The sequence below is a fragment of the Mustela putorius genome, unplaced genomic scaffold, assembly GCF_011764305.1.
Source record: "Mustela putorius furo isolate JIRA1106 unplaced genomic scaffold, ASM1176430v1.1 tig00000480_pilon_pilon_pilon, whole genome shotgun sequence".
Taxonomy (NCBI): domain Eukaryota; kingdom Metazoa; phylum Chordata; class Mammalia; order Carnivora; family Mustelidae; genus Mustela; species Mustela putorius.
This window is the reverse complement of record NW_025421397.1, coordinates 7,386,128-7,399,888: the sequence shown is the minus strand read 5'-3', so window position 1 is coordinate 7,399,888 and position 13,761 is coordinate 7,386,128.

Below are 13,761 nucleotides of genomic sequence, written 5' to 3'. Positions count from 1 at the left end.
GTATCTCATTATGGTCTTGGTTTGTATTTCCCTGATGATGGAGAGGTTGAACATTTTTTCATGTATCTGTAAACCATCTGTGTGTCTGCTTTGGAGAAATATATGTTCAGGTCTTCTTCCCTTTCTTTCTTTTCTTCCCTCCTTTCTTTCTCTTTCTTTTTTTCTTTGTTTTTCTTTCTTTCTTTCTTTTTGAAAGAGTCTGTCCATTTATTTGAAGAGAGAGAGAGAGAGAGCACACACAAGCAGGCAGAGCAGCAGACAGGAGGACAGGGAGAAACAGACTCTCCACCAAGCAGAGAGCCTTACATGGGGCTCGATCCCAGAACCCTGGGATCATGACCTGAGCCAGAGGCAGATGCCTAACCAACTGAGCCACCCAGGTACCCGCTTCTGCTCATTTCTAAACTGAATTATTTGATTTGGGATGTTGAGTTTGATAAATTCTTTATAGATTTTGGATACTAACCCTTTTTCTAAAATGTTATTTGCAGGGGCGCCTGGGTGGCTCAGTGGGTTAAGCCACTGCCTTCAGCTCAGGTCATGATCTCAGGGTCCTGGGATCAAGTCCCACATCGGGCTCTCTGCTCAGCAGGGGGCCTGCTTCCCTTCCACTCTCTCTGCCTGCCTCTCTGTCTACTTGTCATCTCTCTCTCTGTCAAATAAATAAATAATCTTTAAAAAAATAAAATAAAATAAAATATTATTTGCAAATACCTTCTCCAATTCTATAGGTTGCCTTTCAGTTTTGTTGGTTGTTGACAATTCTCTGTAAAACTTTTTATCTTGAAGTCCTCATAGTTTATATTGCTTTTGTTTTCCCTTGACTCTGGTGTCATGTCTAGTAAGAAGCTGATGGGGCAAGTTAGAGAGGTTGCTGCCTATTTTCTCCTCTAGGATTTTGATGATTTCATGTTTCACATTTAGTTCTTCCATTTTGAATTTACTTTTGTGTATGGTATAAGAAAGTGGTCCAGTTTCATTCTTCTACATGTTGCTATCCAGTTTTCCCAACACCATTTGTTGAAGAGACTTTCATATTTCTATTGGATATTCTTTTCTGCTTTGTTGAAGATTAGTTGACCATATATGGTTATGGGTCTATTTCTGGTTCTTTTTTCTGTTCCACTGATCTTTGTGTCTGTTTTGTGCTAGTATTATAAAGTCTTGATGATTACAGCTTGGTAATAAGCTTTAATTTTGGAATTGTGATGTCTCCTGATTTGCTTTTCTTTTTCAACATTGCTTTGGCTATTTGGGGTCTTTTATAGTTCCATACAAACTTTAGAATTGTTTGTCTAGCTTTGTGAAAAATGATGGTAGTATTTTAATAGGGATTTCATTAAAATAGGGATCATACACTGTCCAGGGCCTGGTGCTTCTGGAAGTGTTTCTGATGGATGCTTTTTACACTCTGCTACTGTGTTTTGGATGCTCTTTCCCATAGGTCAGTCCTCTGCAGAGTTCCTCCTTATTTGTATGGGGAGTGTTTGGACCTTTAACTAGCTTTGATTTGTTTGTTAAAATAAGCCTCATTTAAAAAAAGAAGAAGAAAGAAAGAAGGAAAGAAAGAAAACCTGATCCAAAAAAGAGAAAAGGAAAAAGGAAAGGAAACAAACAAATAAGCCTGATATGAAAGGGGAAAAAAAAAAGGAAAGCCTGGTCCTATACCCATCAGAACTGAAGCTGACACTTTGGAGCATGTTAGGATTAGCAGATTTGGTACCTGAGGGGGACTTGTGCTGGTCTTCTTGGGGAGAGATCTGCTCCATTGGCTCACAGTCAGACCTTCCCTAGTAAGTATGCATATGCAGGATGTGGGGGGAGGGGGGCTCTTTAGTATAATTGGCTCCAGCCTCCACTGATGGTGCTATGTTACTTACTGAAGTCCCACCTTGCTGGTGGGTGGCAGGTGATGGAGTCACCCCATTCTACCATCCCTACATGGGAGACTGCACTCTCTGCTATTCAGGGAGCCCTCACAGAAAAGAAAACAATTTCTCCTTTTTTGTCCAAGGCTTCAGTCAGATCCCTGCCCTCACCCTGTCTGTGCCTGGGCCGTTGGCATGCCCAGTGCTACGGTTCTCCTGTGTTTTATCTCTGGTGCATGGTTGGGATTTAAAACTCCAAATCTTAAGGGACCATACATTGTGTGAACTCACTCTCATTCTCTGGAAAAGAGACTCGCTGTCCCGTGCCTCGTGCTGTTTTATCCCAGAAAAGCAGTCACACCACTGCATAGGTGGTTGGAGTTTATGGTGATGCAGTGAGAAGCAGTGACCAGTTTATCTGCCCTCTCTGCATGCTTCTGTCCCCTGCTAATGAATGGCCACTGACTGACATTCACCAGATCTTTTGTCCTTGGACAGGCAATGTATCTAGATATATTCCAGGAAGGGAAACATTCTCTCCCAGTGGGACCCTGAGGGTCTCTACGCCAAGCTGTCTGCTCCTGACCACTACCCTCTTTCTCCCCAGGAGTACCACCTTACCCACCTGGATGAACTCTCCTGAATGGCACAGACTTCCAAAACCCTCAGAATTTTAGCTCCGCTGTTTATCAAAACTTACAGTAGTCAGTTCTTCCTGACTCCTCAGTCAATTGTTTTGGGGAAGCGCTTTTCTTGCACACTGCTCTATCTCCACCCTCTCTTTTTCTCTCTCTCTCCTCTCTCTGCTGACAGGGCCCTCCCCCTCTGCAGCTCTGCAGCTTTTTGATCTGCACCTTATAACTGCCATTCTCACCCTCTAATTGTGCAGATTGTTCTTTTAATCTTCAGATTGATTTCCTGGGTGTTCAAAATGATTCAGTGTTAATGTAGCTGTGTTTGAGGGACACAGGGTGCTCCTATTATTCCACCATCTAACTCCCTCTCCTCTGTGATAGATTTTGTCTTTACTTCATTGTCCTCCTCCCATGTGTCTTGTATATAGCAGCTCCTCAGAAGTTATATTTAATTTTTTATACACAATGTAAACAAGAAACTAGATAGAGTTAATAGTTAGGCATAGTTCAGAAAACGAATTTATGATATACTTGCCCCAAAACTGCCTGGGCTAAAACAAATGAAATATAAGTTTTAATTCATGATGCTAAGGTACCGCTTTTCTTTTCTCTGGGAATATATTTTAAAATATATATCAATATTCGTTTGTGCAACTAAATATATACGCTTGATATTATATGAAACAATTTTATTATGGCTTTGTTGTTTTGTACTCATTTCTTCTGCATATCCTTAGTAAAATAAGAATACAATTAATCTTGAAGACTTTTACTTCCTGTCTACACTATGACATTGGAAAATTGTATCCAGCATTATGAGAAGCTTGAGTTAGAATTAACCAGCATCTTTTTTTTTCCCCCAGCTAAACCTCTTGAGGTTGGTTGAGTTTGTCCCTAAATGTATGTATCTAAACATAACTTGCTTTTGGCTTAATTGATTTTGCCTCTGCCCAGAATACACAATGTCTTTTATGTCATCACATGCAACAAGCTGTTAATACTGGTTAATATCACCAAAATCCTTTATAAGTTCTTATTATTCACAATGTATAAAGCCAGAAAAATAAAATTACAAGAACCTTCTGGGCTATACACTTCTTCCTTACTTTATCATCATTTCTCCTTCAATACGTCCCCTAAATCTTTTTTTATAGTTCTTATTTCCTTCCTAAATATATTACTTCTTTGTGATATACTTTTAATATTTCCTGCTGTAAAGTTTTAGGTACATTTAGTTAATAGCACAATGGCAGTTATTTCATCTCTTTTATCTCTTTCTTATGAAACTATTTCATGGTGATATTTACTTTGTCTCTGTAGAGAAGAATTCTATATTCCCTTTTAGAAGAAACTCAATGGACTCAATTTGGATAAACCTGTGTTGCATTGCCTTCTATAATAAGCCAAATTTCTAAAAATGTACTTATATACCCACTCTTGTAGCCTTTTAGGAGCTGCTGAAAACATGGAAGTATCAATCATAAACTCATCAGACCTGGAGAATACAAATTGTTTTATGACATTGTCTTTCTTTTTTTATATATAAATGTTAAAGGAATTAGTTCTGTTAATTCTTGCATATAAATTTTCATAATGAAAGTTTAGTATATATATGGAATGAAATTTAGGGTTTTAAATCAAATACAGCTTTTTTATATATTTAGACTAATCATTTGTCTAGTTATTCTTATCTTAAAGAAACTTACCAATTGTCACTGAGAAACAAATATCCACTTCAATTACTTTGATAATATTTGCCATAATAATAGTAGTTTCCTTTTTGAGTGCTTACTATGTTCAAGTCAACTTTACTTGCATTAGCTCAGAAGCACATGGACTGTAGGGACTCTACCTTAGGGTTTGAACTGTCCTTACTGTCTTTATTTAGAAGGTTTGAATGCACCTTCATCATTTATTTTCTACTTTAAATCTCTCATTTGTAACACAGAGTTAGTAGAGGTTAGATCATCACCATATAACTTTTATATACCTGTCATCTGCCTTCTGACCACCCAAATCACAAAATTCCTTTAGTACAATTCATAGTTCTTAAAGACCCAATTGTTTAATTCCAGAGTATACTAAACTTTTATCTTACTTCTATCAACTTCCTCAGATCCCTAGTTAGTTCTGTTAGGCCTAATCACTGGGACGCCTCATGAACTGCTTCCATTTAATTGGCTACCATGCCTTCAGCCAGAAAGGTAAACCAAAATGTAATTTTTTCATGACCTTCTGTTGTCATGTGTTAATTTCATAAAACATGTTGCTCTACTTGTCCTGCTATGGCCCCACAGCTCAGAATTTTATGAGACTGACATGTTACCTACTGCACTAAAGAGGCACCTCACAGCTCAGAATTTTAAAACTGCAGGGCTGGCTTCATAGGCATGCAATCTGTGTAGCCACAACATTCTTAGTTTAATGCTCGGTCATTACTGTTTTGAATTTCTTAATTCAGTTTCAATTCAATATCCTAATTTCTTAAATATTTCATAGACAAAGACAATGGATCACATGGATGAGCAGAGGAGATACATGCAATATGTATGGCTACCATTCCTTATAATCCTATTACCTATAGTGCTGTGACACCCTATGAGCAGAGAATTCAAGGCTCAAAAATGTGTGGAAATTCAGTGAGACCGAAAGCTAGTACACAGTCAAGAGAGACTATAGTTTTCATTTATATTATAACTTGCTTCAACCACAGGAAGCAATGACATTCTAATAAACATGAACCACCAAGAAACTATCATATTCTTTCTTACTTACTTCTTTGTATTAGCCAACTACTTATCCAGAAAATAAAGACATAAAAGGAAAGGGAAATTGAAGGTAAACCATAAATCGTTTATTTTTTTCAACCCTTTTTTGATCTTTAATGAGCTTGTAGTAGAGAGTAGATAGACTATGCACAGATCATGAAGCAAAATGAGAACAGTTTAGTTAATTTAGTGCAGCATTTCCACTGTTCTTTTAATAATAAAATACATATGTTATGTATGAGTTACCAAACATAGATGATATATTTTTGGTGATTTGGGATATAGATTAAGTGTTTTTATATTTGCCTTTTAAAATAACACTGCACTGTATAAAAATGAATAGGTAATTCATGCTATCTTTTTGTTCAGAACAATATTAAATCACAAATTAAAGACATTATGACAAATCAAGAAAAAGACCACTGAAAAAATGAAAAAAATTATATTTTAATATCTTTATAGACATTTCTTTCTTGCTTTTTGAACAAGGTATCCACATTTTCAACTTGCTTTGTGCCCTTCAAATTATGGAGTTGACCCTGAGTGGCAGTGTACTCTCACAAAAGGAGACTGATTTTAGAAAACAATAATAGTAGGAAGCTTTAACACCCAACTTACATCAATGGATAGATGACTCAATCATAAAATCAAAAGGGAAACAGTGGTTTTAAATGACACATTGGACCAGATAGTTCTTACAGATGTATTTAGAACATTCCATCCTAAAACAGTGAAATCATATTCTTTTTAAATACACATGGAAAATTCTCCAAAATCAAGCACGTTAGGCCACAAAACAAGCCTCAACAAATTAAAAAGACTGAAGTCATACCACGTATCTTTACCAACCACAACACTATGAAAGTAGAAATCAACCATAAGAAAGGTCTGGAAAGACAATAAATACATGGAGATTAAATAATATGCTGTTAAACAATGAATTAGTCAACTAAGAAATCAAAGGTGACATAAAAATATATATATATATATGGAGGCAAATGAAAATGAAAACAGAAAGTTCCAAAATCTTTGGGATGTAGCCAAAGTGGTTCTAAGATGTAAGTCTATAACAAGACTGGCCCATCTCAAAAAAAAAAAAAAAAAAAAAAAAAAAAAAAAATCCCAAATAACCAACTTAACCTTATTATGAAGAAGCTAGGAAGGAAGGAAATTATAATAAAGATTAGAGCAGAAATAAATGAGAGAGAAACTAAAAATAATAATAATAATAATAATGAAACAGATCAATGAAATCAGGAGCTGGTTCTTTGAAAAAAATCAACAAAATTGACAAGCCTTTAGCCAGATTCATTAAAAGAGGAGGGGAGGAGGTTTCAAATAAAGGAAAATCAGAAATTAAAGAGGTTAGAACCGACACTATAGAAATATGAAGGATTATAAAAGAGTATTATAAATATTATTTGCCAACAAATTTGACAACTTAGAAAAAAAAAATGGATGTATAAGTTCCTAATAATATATAACCTTCCGAAATGGAATCAGGAATAAATAGGAAATTTAAACAAACCAATTACCGGCAATGAAATGGAATCAGTAATCAAGAAACTTTCAATAAACAAAAGGCTAGGACTAGAAGGCTTCATAACAAAATGTACTTACTTCCAACTTCCCCATTCTAAAAACTCAAAATTAGAATATGCCTGAAGCCCTCCTTTTTATTCCCCCACCATAAAACTTTCCCACTCTCCTGCCTGCCTAATTTTTGAGTCTCTGCTAAACCCAGGAGATGTGGTTGACTCCCTTGCTACAGCAAGCTCTGAATAAATAACCTTGGCTTGTTCTATTTGGGTGACTACTATTTATTTCCATACCTGAATGATACAATAGTCTTAAATCTACATAGTGTGTCTTGTTTCAGTTACCAATCAATCAATCAATCAATAAACATGATTTCAACAAGAAGAGGAGAGTTTTGCTATCTGAAACTACATTGCGGTTAGAATCTGGCCATAGTAGCTGAGGTCGGAGGGGCTGGTACCCTGATGGCCACTTCCTAGGAGATTTGAAAGGCCCAAGGTACTTTGTGTAAATTTCCTCTGCCCCAGCCTTCTCTAATGAACTGAAGGGAACACCCATTCTCAGATAAGCCAAATAAATAGTCCATTGTTTATTCTAAATTTAAGAGTATCTTAAGAACTTTTATAGGTATGCTTATCTCCTTAATATTTCCGGGATGATTTCTGGGCTTTAAGGGTGGGAAATATAAACATGGCATTATGCCTCCAAAGGAGCATAGAAAAGAAGTTAGGAACAGGGCAAGCTTTATTGGGAGGTAAGAAGTTTCAGGCTTAAGTGTAGGCCAGAATACTTTTAATCACAGTGGAAATTTTCCTAGACTTCTAGCTTTAGTACTACTTAGTATTGCTTTTGGTGTAAGTGAATTGAAGGGGAGCCATCAATTTCTGAATGGAAGTTACTAGACAATTACTGAATTTATATACCAAGATATAAATGTTCTAACAGATGGCAAGTCTCAGTGTAATTGATTCACAAATATCAGTTATATTAGGAACATCCGAAATTTTTGCAAGGCCGCTCGCCTCCTGACAGGGCCAGATAGCATTAGGGCAGTTAACATTGGAATTTAAAGAAGAGTTAATACCTATTCTTCTCAAACTATTCCAAAAACAAAAACAAACAAACAAAAAAAGAACAACAACAAAAACAAAAAACAGCAGAAGAAGGAAAGCATCTAAATACATTCATTTTTTTAAAGACTTTATTGAGAGAGAGAAATGAGAGAGAGCGAGCACAAGAGGGGAAAAATCAGAGAGAGAAGAAAATTCCCTACCAAGCAGGGATCCCCATGTGGGGCTTGATCCCAGGACTCCAGAATCATGACCTGAGCTGAAGGCAGTTGCTCAAGCAACTGAGCCACCCAGGCACCCTAAATTCATTCTTGAGGTCAGCATTGTCTTGATAACAAAACCAGATAAAGACACCACAAAAAAAAAACAAAAAAACAAAACAAAACAAAAAAAAAAAACTGTAAGGCCAATATCTCTAGTGAGTAGAGATGTAAAAATCTTCAACAAAATATTAGCAAACCAAATCCAATAATACATTAAAAAAGTTATTCACCACAATCAAGGATGGTTCAATATTTGCAAATCAATCAGTGTGATATAGTACATCAACAAGAGACAATATAAAAATCCTATGGTCATTTCAATAGATGCAGCAAAAGGATTTAAAAAGTACAACATCACTTCATGACTTAAAACCCTTAATAAAATGTGTTTGGAGGGGATATGCCTCAATATATTAAAGGCCATATGTGAAAACCTACAGCTAACATAATAGTCAATGGTGAAAAACTGAGCTTTTCCCCTAAGATCAGGAACAAGCCAAGGACATTGTCTTTCATCACTTATATTCAACATAGTACTAGAAGTCCAAACACAGCATTCAGACATGACAAAGAAATAAAATGCATCCCAGGTTGTAAGGAAGAAGTAAAATGTTCACTATTTGCAGATGACATGATGCTATGTACACAAAACCCTGAAGACCCCCCCAAATTACTAGAACTGATAAATGAATTCAGTAAGGTCTCAGGATACGAAATCAGAATGCAGAAAAATGCTGGATCTGTAAACTAATAGTACAATGGCAAATACAGAAATTAAAAAAACAGTCCCGCTTAAAACTGTACCAAAAAGAATAAAATACCTAGAAATAATCTTTACCAAGGATGTGAAAGATATGTTCTATAAAGATCTGAAAAATCTGAAAACTGTAAAACATTGATGAAAGAAATTACAGATGACACATGGAAATAGAAGTGGAAAAGATAGATGGAAAGATATTCCATGCTTATGGATTAGAAGAATAAATATTGTTAAAAATGTCCACACTATTCAAAGCAATCTACAGATTTAAAGTGATCCCTATTAAAATACCAATAGCATATTTCACAGAACTAGAACAAATAATCTTAAAATTTGTATGGAACTACAAATGATCTCAAATAGCCAAAGCAATCTTGAAAGCAGAGAACAAAACTGGAGGTAGATTTCAAGATTTCCAGATTTCAAGTTATATAACAAAGCTGTAGTAATCAAAACAGTATGGTACTGACATAAAAACAGACACACAGATCAACAGAAGAGAATAGAGAGTCCAGAAATATATTCACAATTATATGGTCAATTAATCATTGACAAAGGAGGCAAGAGTATATAATGGGAAAAATACAGTCTGTTCAACAAATGGTGTTGGGAAAACTGAATATGAAACCTAAAACCATAAAAACCCTAGAAGATAGCATGGGGAGTAATTTCTCTGACATCAGGTATAGCAACATTTTTCTAGATATTTTTCCTGTAGCAAAGGGGAAAAAAGTGAAAATAATCTGCTAGGACTACATCAAAATAAAACTTTTTGGCACATCAAAGGAAACAGTCAATAACACTAAAGAATTAGCTAGTAAATGGGAGAAGATATTTGCAAATAACATATTGGATAAAGGGCTGGTATCCAAAATATATAAAGAACTTATAAAAATCAATACCAAAAAGCCAAATAACCCAATTTTAAAACGGCAGAAGACATGAAAAGACATTTCTCTATCCAAATGGCCAACAGACAAATAAAAGATGCTCAACATCACAACTCATCAGATAAATGCAAATCAAAACCATGATAAAACATCATCTCAAATCATACCAAAATAGAAAACAAAAACAAAAACTAACAAACAAACAAAAACAAGTGTTGCAAAGGATATGGAGAAAAAGAAATCCTCATTCACTGTTGGTGGGAATGCAAACCGGTGCAACAAATGTGAAAGTACAGAGGTCCCTCAAAAAATTAAAAATAGAATTACAATATGATCCAGTAATTATACTACTGCATATTTACTGAAAGAATATGAAAACACTAATTCAAAAAGATATATGCATCTCAATGTTTACTATAGCAAAATTTACAATAGCTAAAAATATGGAACCAACACAAGTTTCCATCAATAGGTAAATACATAAAGATGTGATATATATAAATTTAAATAGATATAGATACATAAAATAGATAAAGATGTGGTATATATGTGTACACACACATACACACACAATAGAATATTACTCTGTCATAAAATGGAATGAAATCCTTGCCATTTACAGCAACATGGATGGATCTAGTGGGTATAATGGTAAGTGAATAAGTTAGTCAGAGAAAGATAAACACTATATGAATTCACTCATATGTGCAATTTAAGAACCAAAAGAAAGGAACAACAACAACAAAAAGGAACAAATAAAAGGCTCTTAAATATATCAAAACTGATGGTTACTAGAAGCAGTGGGGAGATGGAGGAAATAGCTGACAGGGACTAAATATACTTATCATGATGAGCACTGAATGGTGTATAGAATTGCTGAATCACTATACTGTAGACATGAAACTAATGTAACACCATATGTAACTGGAGTGGAATTAAAATTCTATTATGTATTTATTTATTTTTAAAGATTTACTTATTTGTTTATTTATTTGGCAGAGAGAGACACAGTGAGAGAGGGAACACAGCAGGGGTAGTGGGAGAGGGAGAAGCAGACTTTCTGCTGAGCTGGGAGCCTGATGTGGGGTTCAATCCCAGGACCCCAGGATCATGACCTGAGCCAAAGGCAGAAACTGCCTGAGCCAAAGCCAGACACTTAATGACTGAGCCACTTAGGTGTCCCAAAATTTTAAAAGTGAAATAGTAGTATCCATAATGGAAAATTTGATAGAATTCCAGGAAGAATTACTCAATTTAGCAGTAATAGTGAAGATTTCAAAGCCTTACATTCATGTTTTCCACAGTTTATTAACAAACAGATAAAGAATATTTTATCCAACACTGGAATATATATTCTTACCAAGAATCCATGGAATATTTTTCAGAGTAAATTGTATGTTACCATGAAACTGGACTGATAAATTAATCATACAAAGTATATTTTGAAATCCAATATATTAGAAATCACTAACAGAAAGAAGTTTAAGATTAGTAATGAAGAAAAATATGTCACAATGTACCAAAACTTCAGGTTGTAGCTAAAGTATCAGTAGCAGAAAAACTTTACATTTGTGAATTCTTACACTAAACAAACAAACAAACAAAACAACAACAAAAACCCAAAACAAAATATTTCATATGTATACTCTCACCTACCACCTTAAGAGCCTGGACAAGTAGAACACAAACCTAAAACAGCAGATTGAATAAGGGGTTAAAGATGGTAGAGGAAATAAATGGAAACTAGAAAAATCAATAAAACTGGGGCGCCTGGGTATCTCATTTGGTTAAGGCACTGACTTCAGTTCAGGTTGTGATCCCGGAGTCCCGGAATCGAGTCCCTCATTGGGCTTGCAGCTCCGCGGGGAGTCTGCTTCTCCTTTTGACTTTCTCCCCTCTCATGCTCTCTCTCACTTTTTCTCTCTCTCTCAAATAAATAAATAAAATCTTAAAAAGAAAAGAAAAGAAAAATCAATAAAACTGAAGATATCTCCTTGTAAAGATCAGGGAAATTGATAAAACTTTAGACTGATCAAGAAAACAATGGGGAAAGTTCAAATTATCAAAATCAATAATGAAGGAAAGGATATCTCCACTGACCTTAAAGAAAGAAAAAGGAAAAAAAAGGCTTATAAGGCAGTACTATGAACAATGGAAAGCTAACAAATTGAATAAGTGAAATGGACAGTTGCAGAAAGAAAGAAACCCCTGGAAAGAACTCAAAAAGAAATAAAAGATCTGAAGGACTTGTAAGATATCAAAAGATTGAATAAGTCATTTAAAATCTACTCACAAAGAACCCAGGACAACGTTGCTACACTGGGTGCATTTTATCAAACTTTTTAATGAATAAATACCAGTTGCTTACAAAATCTTCCAAAACAAAAGAGAACAATTCCCAATTCATTCAAAATGTAAACTCTCATATCCATAGTTAACTAACTTATTTTTTGACAAGAATGACAACACATTTCCATGGGGAAAGAATAGTTAATTCTAACTAATTTAAGAATAGTTAAAATTTCTAAAGAGATCCCATCCTGTATGCTCTTTTTGTTAACTGCAGGGCTGCTCATTTTCACAGCTGCCATAATTACAAGGCTGTTGCTATTTCAGGCTATTGTGGATTTGGGCAGAAGCAGATGTGAATAGAGCAAGTTAAGAAGCCACAATTTCTGTTGTTCTTACAAGGTTCAGCAGTTCTTCTCTGATAAGCACTTCTCAGATTACGATAAGCCCTTGGTTAATTTCTAGACTTCTTAAAAACATGATTTTGAGGGGCGCCTGGGTGGCTCAGTAGGATAAGCTCTGCCTTCAGCTCAGGTCATGATCCCTGGGTCTTAGGGTCTAGCCCCGCATTGGACTCCTTGCTCAGCAGGGAGCTTGCTTTTCCCTCTTGCTCTGCCTGCAACTCCCTCTGCTTGTGCTTTCTCTCTTGCTCTGTCTCTCTGTGTCAAATGAATAAATAAAATCCTTTAAAAACTCATGATTTTGAATATTTTCCAGAATTTTTATTGCTTTTATGAATAAATATCTTTACTCTGTTATTGCAAGTCTTTATAAGTCAATTTGTTAAAAAAAAAAAAAGCATATAACTAGCATACAATTAGAGGACTGTCATTTTACGAAGTGCTCCAGTGACAGCCTTGATGTATGAGTGATGGCTGTCATAACTCAGACGGATTCATGTTCAAGATCAAGGAATATGGTGATCTTGATAGCATTAGTCTAAAGATTAAATAAAGGTTATATAAAACATGGTAAGTACCCAAAAATATACATTTAAAGATTCTCCAAAAAGGGAAAGAAGCTGCTATAAGGTGATAATCAGACATGAGACAGTTGAGTAAGTGGAAAAATTTTGGTAAAGTAATATCAAAAGACTAGTAGTTTTTCAAATGTGGGGCATCTCAGGTTTGTTTCCTCCAGGTGGAGGGATGGAGAATAAAACAATATATCTTAAGTTTATTATTTCATCCAATAAGACTTGAACACATAATGTATGCTAGGCATTATATTACAAGCTATATATTAAATAAATGTCCGATCTTTTTGTTTTGAAGTCTTTTTTTTTTTTTAGATTTTATTGAATTGTCAGAGGGAGAGAGAAAGAGAGAGAGAGAGAGAGAGACAGCACAAGCAGGGAGGAGTGGCAGGCAGAGGGAGAAGTAGGCTCCCTACTGAGCAGGGAGCTGAATGTGAGACTTGATCCCAGGACTCTGGGATCATGACCTGAGCAGAAGGCAGACACCTAACCAGCTGAGCCACCCAGGCATCCCTGAAATCTGACTTGAATTCTATTGGGTATTCTCAATAAGATCAGTTGGATATTGGATATTTGGATAATCTATAATTAAAACTCAAATCTATTAAAATCTTCTCCCCAAAATTTGCTTATTCTGCAATCTCTGTCTTCTTTAGCTATCATCTATTCTGTTGTTAAATTCATAAATATCATGCACTCTCTG